This window comes from Schistocerca cancellata, chromosome 5 (assembly GCF_023864275.1).
Source record: "Schistocerca cancellata isolate TAMUIC-IGC-003103 chromosome 5, iqSchCanc2.1, whole genome shotgun sequence".
NCBI lineage: Eukaryota > Metazoa > Arthropoda > Insecta > Orthoptera > Acrididae > Schistocerca > Schistocerca cancellata.
Genome location: NC_064630.1, coordinates 93824880 through 93838982, shown reverse-complemented (window position 1 = coordinate 93838982; position 14103 = coordinate 93824880). Strand labels below are relative to the sequence as shown.

The following is a 14103-nucleotide window of genomic DNA, read 5'->3' as shown; positions in this document are numbered from 1 at the left end:
ACCCTCAGTAAAATTACTTTTATGGAGGCATTGTGCGAGTCAGTACCCAAACAGCTTGAACGTCCAGGTAAATTGATAACCTTGTAGGAAGCATCTAAGTGGCGGATCGTATGATTAGGCTGCTAATTATCAAATTTCTTCTTCTGTCTACTAGACGTTGTCAGCATACGCTCCCTAACAGTATCGTGTATCCGCTCTCCTAGTAAGATCTCTTCCGTCCGTTTGAAAATCCACTGCGCGTTGGTCGATCTCCATATTCTCTTAGTCCTCAAGAACTTCGGAACAACAGTGACTGCTCTGCAACGAGATAGAAGTGTGAGGGAACACCAAAGCTGCACTTTCTTATTCTGGCGACCTTCCATGCGTCGCACGTTTCTCCGCAGAGGGGTCTAATTGTAAAATGTAAACTTTCACTGCCGGAAATATCTCACAAGGGGAGGCCACCACGTTTGGATCGCGGATATACTGCAATCTACGTACACTCGTAGTACTCCACGGGGACAATAAAATGTGTAAGCAGTAGCGCGTACTTCTCAAGCGTTATTGAGAAAATCGCAAGATAATTTCGGTCGTCAAACATATACCTGTGCGTGGCCATTTTTACCACGAAGCACCGGCAGCCGAGTGGAGCCGGCACGGGAGCTCAGCATTTTCGGTCAGAGAGCTGGTTGGCCTCTGTCATAAAAAAACTGGGTGGAAGGATCAACAAACGAACTTTAACGGATGTCATGTGACGTCCGCCACGACCACATACAACGAACAACTTGAAAAAAAAAATTACGTGTAATCGGATGAACTTTTGTTAAATTTACAATGTTACTTGACAGTCTACAAATTTTTAGTATCACAAATAATATAACATTCATAACTACCGACTATTAAACGGCCAAACGCATGAAGTGATACTGAAAATGTATGCTTCTCCGTGATTTGAGAAATCCCTTATACCTGGAAGGAGCCCGAAACGACTTGTTACCTCCAAGTTTTGACCGGCACAGACGGCTTTCGAAAGATGTACAATTAATCGTCGCTTTCGACATTACGAGTACAAGTTGCGGGATGGTATTTTTCGTAAAAACATGAAAAACAAAGTTAAATGGCACCAGCTGCATTGAATAAATGCTATGTTTCCGCACACGCAAGGTCTTTTGAGGTTTTCTGTGGAAAAACAAACCTCGTTAACATTTTCAAAAACATCTCTTACAGCCGATAATTTGGAAGCAAACCATGCATAACGCAGCATTTCCTTACATATCGGCGCTGATCACTGGTCGTGCGTTATCGAGTGTATTTTAATAGCGTCTTCACGAGAAGCAATTTCTCGTTCTCTTCCGATTAAATACGAACAATTTTGAAGACACGGACAAGCATACTTTTCAGTATCACTTTACGCGTTTTGTCGTTTACTAGTCGGTAGTTATGGATATTATATTATTTGTGATAATAAAAATTTGTAGACTGTCAAATAACATTGTAATTTTAATAAAAGTTCATCCGATTACACGTATTTTTCCCATTACATCAATTGTAATATACATAGTAAAGAAAATGGCTGTGTTAGAAATAAATTAAAAAAAGAACTGACGAGCGGGACTCGATCCAGCGACGACGGGGCTTGAACGCAAACTTTTTGTTTTTTGGTTAGTGATCGTTGTGTTTGGTCGTTGCGGACGTCGCAAGACATCCTGTTCAAGTTCGGTGGTTGATCCTTCCACTCAGTTTTTTATTACAGAGGCCAATCGGCTCTCTGACCGAACACGCTGAGCTACCGTGCTGGAGTTAATTTGACCCCGACGAGATTTGAACACGCAAGCTTCTGATCTGGAGTCAGACGCGCTACCGTTGCGCCACGGAGTCAGCCACCACTCGGCTGCCGACGCTTCATGGTCTAATTGGCAGCGCACGGGTATATACACTCCTGGAAATTGAAATAAGAACACCGTGAATTCATTGTCCCAGGAAGGGGAAACTTTATTGACACATTCCTGAGGTCAGATACATCACATGATCACACTGACAGAACCACAGGCACATAGACACAGGCAACAGAGCATGCACAATGTCGGCACTAGTACAGTGTATATCCACCTTTCGCAGCAATGCAGGCTGCTATTCTCCCATGGAGACGATCGTAGAGATGCTGGATGTAGTCCTGTGGAACGGCTTGCCATGCCATTTCCACCTGGCGCCTCAGTTGGACCAGCGTTCGTGCTGGACGTGCAGACCGCGTGAGACGACGCTTCATCCAGTCCCAAACATGCTCAATGGGGGACAGATCCGGAGATCTTGCTGGTCAGGGTAGTTGACTTACACCTTCTAGAGCACGTTGGGTGGCACGGGATACATGCGGACGTGCATTGTCCTGTTGGAACAGCAAGTTCCCTTGCCGGTCTAGGAATGGTAGAACGATGGGTTCGATGACGGTTTGGATGTACCGTGCACTATTCAGTGTCCCCTCGACGATCACCAGTGGTGTACGGCCAGTGTAGGAGATCGCTCCCCACACCATGATGCCGGGTGTTGGCCCTGTGTGCCTCGCTCGTATGCAGTCCTGATTGTGGCGCTCACCTGCACGGCGCCAAACACGCATACGACCATCATTGGCACCAAGGCAGAAGCGACTCTCATCGCTGAAGACGACACGTCTCCATTCGTCCCTCCATTCACGCCTGTCGCGACACCACTGGAGGCGAGCTGCACGATGTTGGGGCGTGAGCGGAAGACGGCCTAACGGTGTGCGGGACCGTAGCCCAGCTTCATGGAGACGGTTGCGAATGGTCCTCGCCGATACCCCAGGAGCAACAGTGTCCCTAATTTGCTGGGAAGTGGCGGTGCGGTCCCCTACGGCACTGCGTAGGATCCTACGGTCTTGGCGTGCATCTGTGCGTCGCTGCGGTCCGGTCCCAGGTCGACGGGCACGTACACCTTCCGCCGACCACTGGCGACAACGTCGATGTACTGTGGAGACCTCACGCCCCACGTGTTGAGCAATTCGGCGGTACGTCCACCCGGCCTCCCGCACGCCCACTATACGCCCTCGCTCAAAGTCCGTCAACTGCACATACGGTTCACGTCCACGCTGTCGCGGCATGCTACCAGTGTTAAAGACTGCGATGGAGCTCCGTATGCCACGGCAAACTGGCTGACACTGACGGCGGCGGTGCACAAATGCTGCGCAGCTAGCGCCATTCGACGGCCGACACCGCGGTTCCTGGTGTGTCCGCTGTGCCGTGCGTGTGATCATTGCTTGTACAGCCCTCTCGCAGTGTCCGGAGCAAGTATGGTGGGTCTGACACACCGGTGTCAATGTGTATTTTTTCCATTTCCAGGAGTGTATATTTAACGACCGAAATTACCTTGCGATTTTCTTAGTAACGCTTGAGAAGTACGCGCTACTGCTTACACATTTTGTTGTCCTAATGGAGTACTGCGAGTGTACGAAGTTTGCAGTAAATCCGCGTTCCAAACATCGTGGCCTCCTCTTGTCAGTGTTCCGAATTATTAAGCCGTTGTCACATAGATTTCACAAGCGCTTCCTCCCCATCTGCTAAGGACGTTTTGAAGGGCGATCGTAGCTTCTATGAGGATCCGATTCACACCCTGGCTCGCTACTGACGGCAGCAAAATTCCGTTTTTGCGTGATCACGCGTCTAACAACCCTACCACAACAAAGGTCAAAATTTAATAATGATTGTGGTGTTGCTCACGCTGCTAAATACTGCATTTTCGGGCAACAACAAAGTTATTATGTGGCAGATGTCATTAGAGCACAGTTAATACAGTCATTTCATGTAATAATAAATAAACTAGGCATCCATCTTTTCGTGTTTACAACGCTGGTCTCGTTGTAAAATCATGGCTCAATCGTCGAAAATCTAGGTGGTGATGATTCCAAACTCGGATGCAAAAAGGCCTAGGTTTTATTCTGCTATATTCAAAAGTTTTGTAGATGTACTTCACAAACCATGCTTGAAGATTAAACCTTTCAAAGTTAGCACAATGGTGATGTAAAAAAATAATCAGCACTCCGAATTCAAGTTACACTTCTTTTTTATTGCTTTTGTTGCAATGGCACGTAACACACAAAACATCACTTCACAATACAAAACAAACTTGAAAACATCTTCCTCACTGTGAAAGTTCACATTTTATAAACTGGCTACAATACGCGTCTTTCCAACATGACGTCCAAGACTTGACATTCTCAAGGTCCGACACTCTAACAACTAACTAATAATCGCTTACGCGCCCAAAAATCAGGAGTTACAAGTACGTCAAAGATCATAGCGACAAAAGAAAGAATACACATAAGAATAATATCATTGCAATAGAAACATATCGGTGTATCACAAATGAAATCAAATCTGAATGTTGTCTCAGAAATATGTCAACTACTTTACAGAAACACAGTAGAATATTGCTGGTATCGAGAGGTTGAGTTGAGGTGCCGTAATGGTTGCGTAATTAAAGTACCATTACACGCACCATGACATGACGTCACATGCTTTGAATGCCGAAGTGCAATTTGCCGTAGTCAGGTCGTCGTCGGCTTATGTTATCACTCCATGGTGGAAGACTGGTACGCATCTGCTGCAGCAACGGGATTCAGATGTCATTCAATTTCACACCCTCCTCCTTCCTACTGAAATTCCTGGGGTGTTTCACAATCACTACGCGTCTGTATAGCCTATCATGCTATTCGCTTGTGTCTGCCAATGCTTGAGTCCTATCAAAAATGAATGTGGTGGTCTCCTGTCTACAAAGCACGTTCCGTAACAGCTAATGTGTCAGCCTCTCCCCTTCTACAATTGTCGTTTCTTGACAGTACTTTTCGTAGTACCCACATACTTCTCCCAAAAACTACACCGAATCCCAAAAATTTCTGCTTTTTACAGCGGTTTGAGAGCATTCTTGGCCAATTTTAGGTAACCCGCAACCGTCCGCCGCTGACAACTCTATACACATACATATAGAGACTATGCATGCATATGACCAATCGTAGAGTTACGGTTTCAATCACTTGTACATTATTAACGACAGTGCTTCAGTTCCGCAAATACCCAATAACTCTTCGCAAAACGATTTCCTATGGGATGTAAGCGCATTTAAATTCAACGTGCTGAAGACCATAACATCTTCGATGCAAGTTATGTTACCGATATTTTGTAACGATATTGTCTAGATTCTTCGGTAATAACAACAAACCAAGGTACCCTGCTGCGCCTTTCACATCGCCTTTTATACTCTTGAGAAACCCACGGTGACTGTACATAATCATCCCAATTCCGCTATTATGTGTGCTGGATGTCAGTTGGAATGGTGGAGACAGTCCATCGTGAGTATTAGTCTTACGTACAGTACAGAACAGCACATTAATCTGACGGTATAGCACTGTACCCGAATGTATCCAGTCACTCACAACCAAATATCCTATATATGCAGTGCATTTGCTGTATTTTTTGTGTGTCTATGTCTATGCGAGTATCATGGATGGCTGCCCTAGACCTCACTCAGTCCTCGCGCTGGCAGATCCACCTTCGAGCCCTATCTCGCACGCACTGCATTGTGGACCATCCTCTGGATACCATTCCAGATGTAATGCGTGGCAGATCCACGAGGGGGAAGACTGGGTCGGGTTTATTGGAGTCATCCGCAACACACTCGTGGACGTAGACAAAAACAGAGGAAATGCATTGCGTCTTTAGAATATTGGGTTGTGAGTGACTCGGTGCACTCGAGTATAGTACCATACTGTCCGACTAATGTGCTGATCTGTACTGTACATAAGAATAATACTGACGAAGGAATGTCTCCTTTCTTCCAATAGACATCACAAAATAGCGGAACTGGGATGATTACGTGCCGTCACCGTGGATCTTTAAGAGTATAAAAGGAGGTGTGATAGGCGCAGCTGGTTGCCTTGGTCTTTTGTTATTACTGCAGAATCTATTCAGTCTTGCTTCCATTATCAGCCGCAGCGTCAGAACTGCCTTTCTGTCCAAAAGCCAAACTGATTGTTATCTAATAGAGCCTCAATTTTTCTTTTCCATTCAACTGTATATTATTCTTGTCAGCAACTTGGATGCATGAGCTATTAAACTGATTGTGCGATAATCCCGCACTTGGCAGCTCTTCGGAGTTGTGTGGATGATGTTTTTCCGACAGTCAGATATTTTATCGCCAGTATCTTACATTCTACATACCTATGTGAATAGTCGTTTTATTCGCAATTCCCTCCAACGATTCTAGAAATTCTGACGGAATGGTAACTAGCCCTTCTCCCTTATTTGACCGTAAGTCGCCAAAGTTTTTTCACATTCGGACTCAACAATGGATCCAATATCTCTTCCTGTAGACTCCTGTTTCTTCTTCCATTACGTCATCAGAAAATCTCCCGCTCATAGAGGATATCAATGTACTCTTTGCAGATGTTCGCTCTCTCCTCTGCATTGCAGTGAAATTACCAGTGCACACTTTAAGGTACCACCCTTGCTTGTAATTTCACTGAAGATTGTCTTCACTTTCCTATGTGTTTACTCAGTCCTTCCGACAATCATTTCTTTTTCGATTTCTTCACATGTTTCATGTAGCCATTTCGCCTTGGCTTCCCTGCAGTTCCTACTTATTTCATTCCTAAGTGATTTGTATTTCTGTATTCCGGAATTTCCCTGAACATGTGTGCACTTTCTTCTTTCGTCGATCAACTGGAGTGTATGTGCTATTACCCATGGTTTCTTGACAGTTACCATCCTTGTACCCTCCTTGTACCTTCCTTTTTAGAGATGTCCATACCTCTACATTTGAACTGCCTACTGAGCTATTCACTATCGCAGTATCTATAGCCTCAGAGAAATTCAAGCCTATCCCTACATTCCTTAGTACTTCCGTGTCTCACTTCTTTGCACTTTAATTCTTCCTGACTAGTCTTTTAAGCTGTAGCGTACTGTTCATCATTACTAAATTGAGATCTGAGTGTATATCAACTCTTGCGTACACCTCACAATCCTGTAACTGATTTCAGAATCTCTGCCTGTAATGTAACTAGAATCTTCCCATACCTCCCGCCCTTTCCCAAGTATATCTCCTCCTCTTGGGATTCTTTAACAGAGGATTCGCTATTACTAGCTGAAACTTATTGCAGAACTCAATTAGTCTTTCTCCTATCTATTTAATACTATGAATCCCATATTATCTCTTAACTCTTTCTTCTATTCCTTTTCCTACTACCGCATTCCAATCTCCCATTACTATTAGATTTCCATCTCCCCTTACTAAATTTACTGTTCAGTATCCTGATATACTTTCTTTACACTTCATGTTCTGCTTGCGACGTCTGCATTTGTATCGGAAGTATTGTTTTCGATGCTGGTTTCCTGTCGATTCTGATAAGAACAATCCTGTCATTGGACTGTTCACAGAACTCACTCTCTGCCTTACCTCTTATTCATAACTAATCTTACTCCCGTTATACAGCTTCCTCTACTATTGATGTTACCCTATACTTGTCTGGCCAGAAATCTTTGTCTTCTTTCCATTTCACTTCACTATATCTCTTCTGAGCCTTAGCATTTCTTCTTTCAGTTTTTCTAGCTTCCCTACCACGTTCAAACTTCAGACATTTCACGCCCCGAGAACGTTAGCCTTTCGTCGGTTATTCAGTCTTTTTCTCATGCTCAAACCCTCTCAGCAGTCCGCTCCTGGACATTCGAACTGGGGGATAATCCGGAATCTTTCGCCAATTGAGAGATCTTCATAACACTTCCTCAATTCCAGGCGACAGGTCCTGTGGATGTACAATACGTGTCTTTAATGCACTGGTTTCCATTGTCTTCTGCATGCTCATGCCGTTGCTAATTGCTGATTTTTCCGTCTTTTAGGGGAAGTTCCCCACACAAAGAGCAAGGCTGCCAATACTCACTGCCGCCCCAGTCTACTTTAAATTCCCCCTTACACATGAACAAAATTCCCGAGGCTCTCCACGTTTTGGAATAGCACTTCAGCATCGAACATAAGTGGGGGATCCAGCCTGAAACGCAGGTGCAGGTACTTGTACAAATGAAATGACACGTTTTCTGGAACTTGTCTGGTCTCTTACAGGTATGATTTTACGTATATAGACAGAAGTGGCGAGTGAAAATATGTACTTAGGCCGGGAATCGAACCTGGACCTCCTGCTTACTAGGCACCCTGGCACGCCTCCCTCCGCGAGCAACATTTCATTCGTGTAAGTACCTGCACCTGGGTTTCGGGCTGGATTAACCATTTACGTTCCATGGTGAAGTGCTGTTCCAGCACATGGAGAGCCACAGAAATTCTGTTCGTGTGTAAGGGGGAATTTAAAGTAGACTGGGGCGTCAGTGAGAATCTGGAACGCGGAGGGAGGCGTGCCAAGGTAATCCGTTCACTTGTGCGAACTGCTGTGCCAGGGTAGCACAGCGGCTAATGTACCTGCCTAATAAACAGGAGACACAGGCTAGTTTCCTGGCCTTAGCACAAATTTTCACTCACCGCTTCAGTCTATATACGTAAAGTGATATCTGTATGAGACCAATTAAGTCTCTGAAATTCAGTAATTTCATTTGTATAAAAACAGTTTCGATGGTGCCTGTGAAGGAATACCAGCTGTATCGTAACGGTCTGCAGCATTATTCAGCTAGCTATGGCGTAGTGAGGACTCGTAAAACCACGCAGAGAACGACTGGGAAACCGGATTCCGAAGCCAGACAAAGCAGCAGCTGGGAATGCGCTTCAAGATCACTCCAGCGCAGGTGGTGAGGGCGACAGTGCGGCGGTATTGGCCAGTAGCATGAAACGACAGGAGCGACCGACTGAGTTTGAGTTATCAAAACAATTATTCACATTTACTCTTATCATAAGCAATACGAGAAAAAAAGTTTCAGTGACAGGTTTAAAGTTGAACAACTACCACACCAGGTTTGCCTTCCTGGCCACAAAACCCTTAAAGTACCCCGTAAATAAAAAAACCATTACAATACCACATTTAAAATCGGTAATGTAGTTGAGAACATTTAAGTAACCGAAATAATGAAAAGTAGAAAAAAAAAACTGCAGAAGTTCTTATTGAATTATGAAGATCAAATGTTTAACATGGATAACTGTAAAAACTAACAACAATAGCTTCCCTTTTTGGAAGTGCAACGAGTTTGGATGCTTCAGTTGGCTGCTATTAACCTCCAACCTCAGTACAAGATAATCTGTCCACATCCTCATACACAGTGTACATGATAGTTAACAACCCTATGGTTTATCTGAAACAGTTCAGTATTAGGAATCTCTATCGTCGTCAACATGAATATAGCGAGTCATACACTCAAGAGCTCAGATGGAAACTCAGTTCTAAGCAAAGAAGGGAAAGCAGAAAGGTGGAAGGAGTATATAGAGGGTCTATACAAGGGCAATGTACTTGACGACAATATTATGGAAATGGAAGAGGATGTAGATGAAGATGAAATGGGAGATACGATACTGCGTGAAGAGTTTGACAGAGCACTGAAAGACCTGAGTCGAAACAAGGCCCCCGGAGTAGACAACATTCCATTGGAACTGCTGACGGCCTCGGGAGAGCCAGTCCTGACAAAACTCTACCATCTGGTGAGCAAGATGTATGAAACAGGTGAAATACCCTCAGACTTCAAGAAGAATATAATAATTCCAATCCCAAAGAAAGCAGGTGTTGACAGATGTGAAAATTACCGAACTATCAGTTTAATAAGCCACAGCTGCAAAATACTAACACGAATTCTTTACAGACGAATGGAAAAACTAATAGAAGCCGACCTCGGGGAAGATCAGTTTGGATTTCGTAGAAATACTGGAACACGTGAGGCAATACTGACCTTACGACTTATCTTAGAAGAAAGATTAAGGAAAGGCAAACCTACGTTTCTAGCATTTGTAGACTTAGAGAAAGCTTTTGACAATGTTGACTGGAATACTCTCTTTCAAATTCTAAAGGTGGCAGGGGTAAAATACAGGGACCGAAAGACTATTTACAATTTGTACAGAAACCAGATGGCATTTATAAGAGTCGAGGGACATGAAAGGGAAGCAGTGGTTGGGAAGGGAGTAAGACAGGGTTGTAGCCTCTCCCCAATGTTATTCAATCTGTATATTGAGCAAGCAGTAAAGGAAACAAAAGAAAAATTCGGAGTAGGTATTAAAATCCATGGAGAAGAAATAAAAACCTTGAGGTTTGCCGATGACATTGTAATTCTGTCAGAGACAGCAAAGGACCTGGAAGAGCAGTTGAACGGAATGGACAGTGTCTTGAAAGGAGGATATAAGATGAACATCAACAAAAGCAAAACGAGGATAATGGAATGTAGTCGAATTAAGTCAGGTGATGCTGAGGGAATTTGATTAGGAAATGAGACACTTAAAGTAGTAAAGGAGTTTTGCTATTTGGGGAGCAAAATAACTGATGATGGTCGAAGTAGAGAGGATATAAAATGTAGACTGGCAATGGCAAGGAAAGCGTTTCTGAAGAAGAGAAATTTGTTAACATCGAGTATAGATTTAAGTGTCAGGAAGTCATTTCTGAAAGTATTTGTATGGAGTGTAGCCATGTATGGAAGTGAAACATGGACAGTAAATAGTTTGGACAAGAAGAGAATAGAAGCTTTCGAAATGTGGTGCTACAGAAGAATGCTGAAGATTAGATGGGTAGATCACATAACTAATGAGGAAGTATTGAATAGGATTGGGGAGAAGAGAAGTTTGTGGCACAACTTGACCAGAAGAAGGGATCGGTTGGTAGGACATGTTCTGAGGCATCAAGGGATCACCAATTTAGTATTGGAGGGCAGCGTGGAGGGTAAAAATCGTAGGGGGAGACCAAGAGATGAATACACTAAGCAGATTCAGAAGGATGTAGGTTGCAGTAGGTACTGGGAGATGAAGAAGCTTGCACAGGATAGAGTAGCATGGAGAGCTGCATCAAATCAGTCTCAGGACTGAGGACCACAACAACAACAACAACACACTACGGCCTATCTCTTTAGTGCGCTCGGTTTTAATAGTCTGCATTTACGAATTTACAAAACGTTCTCTGTGGCCGGTCACGTTAACGCACGCCGTCACAAGCCTGTATCCAAAACTCAGCTGAGTCTCACTCTGGCCAGTCACATTAACGCATTCAATCATGTAAGTCTGTTCTTAATCAAAGTATTTCTACCGAGTGAGGTGGTGCAGTGGTTAGCACATTGGACAACTGTTCAAACCCGCGTTCGGCCATCCTGATTTAGGTTTTCCGTGATTTCCTAAATCGCTTCAGGCAAATGCCGGGATCGTTCCTTTGAAAGGGCACGGCCGATTTCCGTCCCCATCTTTCCCTAATCCAATGGGTCCGACGACCTGGCTGTTGGGTCCCCTCCTCCGAATCAACCACCCAACCAAAGTATTTCTGTGACCGTTGGCAAAACAGATTACAGTGCCTGCTGGAAGCTGTAATGTCTCTCCGCGATATTTTCAGAAATTTTATAAATTATATAACTCAGTACATATCTCGAAACATCTCTTCTTATCTTATGTCTCTTGCAGCATTCTCTCCGCGATATTTTCAGAAATTTTATAAATTATATAACTCAGTACATACCTCGAAATATCTCTTCTTATCTTACCGATTCCTAAACTTTAATATACGATGATTATCAATGCAAAGTAGTTTCAAGCCCTATTATTCCTTGGAGCGTGCATTTGCTCCATGGAATAGCTTCTCTGCTATCTATGTTTTCTCTTATAAAAAAGAATGATTCAGATCTTGCCGATTAGCCGTGAAAGAACGAAGATGTATATGTATTTATTGTTGAGCTAGTCGCCATCTTGATGACATTCTGTATGAGAAGGAATTTAGTACATGAACTAAACTAAAGTAAGTGTGTTCGCGTATTATTTAACTGATTGTTACTGACAGTGTCTGCTTACTACGCTGTGTTGCACGGGATCAGTGGGGAACGTCTGATTTACACTGGACGAACGTGCCGTTCCGTACGCTCAAGATATCCAGTTTATTACTTTCAATCAATGGGCTAACACGGTCTTACCAGCAGATCTCCGGTCTTCCCCATGTGATCACCGAAAGTTAATAATTATTACAAATGTTTTCAGGAGATCGACTGACAATTTTCATCGCACCGAGACTTCGAAATTGCTTCACTGCCTTATGGAATTTAAGTTAAGCTCAATTTAATCAGGATAGAACAGTATTGAACTGTGTGAATGAGATAAGCCTGCTTTGTGAATGAAAATTCCCTTTATATACGCATGTTTTTTACTATCCTGATCGGAGAAGCTAAATCAGGCCGGTGTGAGAGAGGTATTTAAATTTCAGATCCCACAAAAAATTATTAAAAAGCCATATCTTTGTTAATGCAGCTAGTTATGTTCACACGCTGGTCATGTATACAGTCCCATGTCCGAGATGGAAGAAAACACGGTCACAGCTGCCACCCAAAATTTCACTTTTCCACCGGCAACAAGCCTGCATTCAGCTCTCAGCCACACGCACTGTAGGATATCGTCCTCCGCAGCCAAGAAACTCGCCATAGCGCACTCCCCTTCCCCCACTCAGCACCGCCAGACATGACTCCTGCCATCAAAGATGGCATACCATCGCTGCCCAGCGACTTATCGAACCAGGCTAAGCCAACCTAGGTATCAAATGAAAAATAGTGCCATCCTTTGAACATACTTTCCCCTCCACAATTCAGCAACATGCCAACGAGCAACCAGATCAGCACTGGGTACCCGACTTCATTTTGGTGATGCGAATTGTCACTTCTCTACCAGTCTGAAGATCGATCAACGAAACTGATGCAGAAGTTACAAATTTGCTAATTTCAGGTGGGCCCTTGAACCAAGGCAGAAGATACTAGTAATGTTTCCAGTGGCCTTTCTAATACCCTGACAGTCCCTAAGGAAAACTCTATTAGCAACTCGGTGGATATGTGGCCACTGCACCACATTATACTGCACAGCTTCCATTTTCAAGGGTCTCTTTAATATTGCTCTTAACCATTCTCCATACGGTAACCATCTGTTGAGCATTTTTCCTTCTAGGCTGAAGTTCATTAATAGACCATAAGTTACACAGTCGAGTAGTATTCGATAACCTTAGAGCAAAATAGCATGTATGGATTGATGGCTTTCATGAAGAGCTGTGTTAACTGCCGTGGTTAGCCACAGAAGCAGTCGAACCAAATCGCTCTGATCATTGCTGTGATAAGCTATATGGGCACCTGAGGTTCCTATTAAAGCACTCAGCATATGAAGGATTTCGATAGTAATGTAAAGACGCTACCCAGCTTAAAAGCTGGGTAAGATTAGTAAGAAGTTGTAAGAAAGCCGCCACGAAATATGGAGGTAGCAACACAGTTTGCAACTTCACCCACAATTTTATTACATAATCAAAGATTCTGTAAAGTAATTCTGTTTTATCACACATGTTTTTGCGGTTGGCATTATTGAGATTCGTAAACAGGTTGTCTGAGTAAAACTACTCAATACATGGGCTGTTTGTCGATTTTCTTTGGTAAATATTTGACCGACAGCTGTCCCTTACCCGTAATGAGCCAACAGAGACTCTTTTAATTAACAAGGTAAACAGTATCTGTCTGAAGGTAGTACTAACAAAAATTACTACGGAGAGTTAACAAGTTATACCCTTCCAAGTAAAGTGCATATACTTACAGAATATTCCGTTGGTTCTTGGAGGAACATAGACATATTAAAATCTTGAATGCGCAGTATTAATGTTCGACAGTATTATTTGAAAGTTCGTCATCAACCGGCTTTCAGCTCCCTAGATCATCGTCAAACAATTTAATACTAAACAGATAATCCACACAACTTCAGCGAAGTATATAACTGTAAAAATATTTTTGTACAAAGATATATGACTTCTATGACTATATCGACATAAAACACAAACATAATATAATATCCAAAGAGGCTGAAAAATAAATCTTATGTTACAGTATATTCAAATATTAAAGGTGAATGTAACAGGAAGAAAAAAGGAATTGGTGGGCTAGTGGTGGGGAGGGGGGGGGGGGGCAGAGGGGAGATGGGGTCTATGGAACGTGG

At 43.3% G+C, this 14103-nt stretch overlaps 1 non-coding gene across 1 annotated transcript; it reads right to left on the bottom strand.

The window, feature by feature from the left end:
* Nucleotides 1-1785: 1785 nt before the first annotated feature.
* On the bottom strand, nt 1786-1857 carry Trnaw-cca (transfer RNA tryptophan (anticodon CCA)). Its single transcript has one exon. It is a non-coding gene; the product is annotated as a tRNA-Trp (tRNA).
* Nucleotides 1858-14103: the final 12246 nt, after the last annotated feature.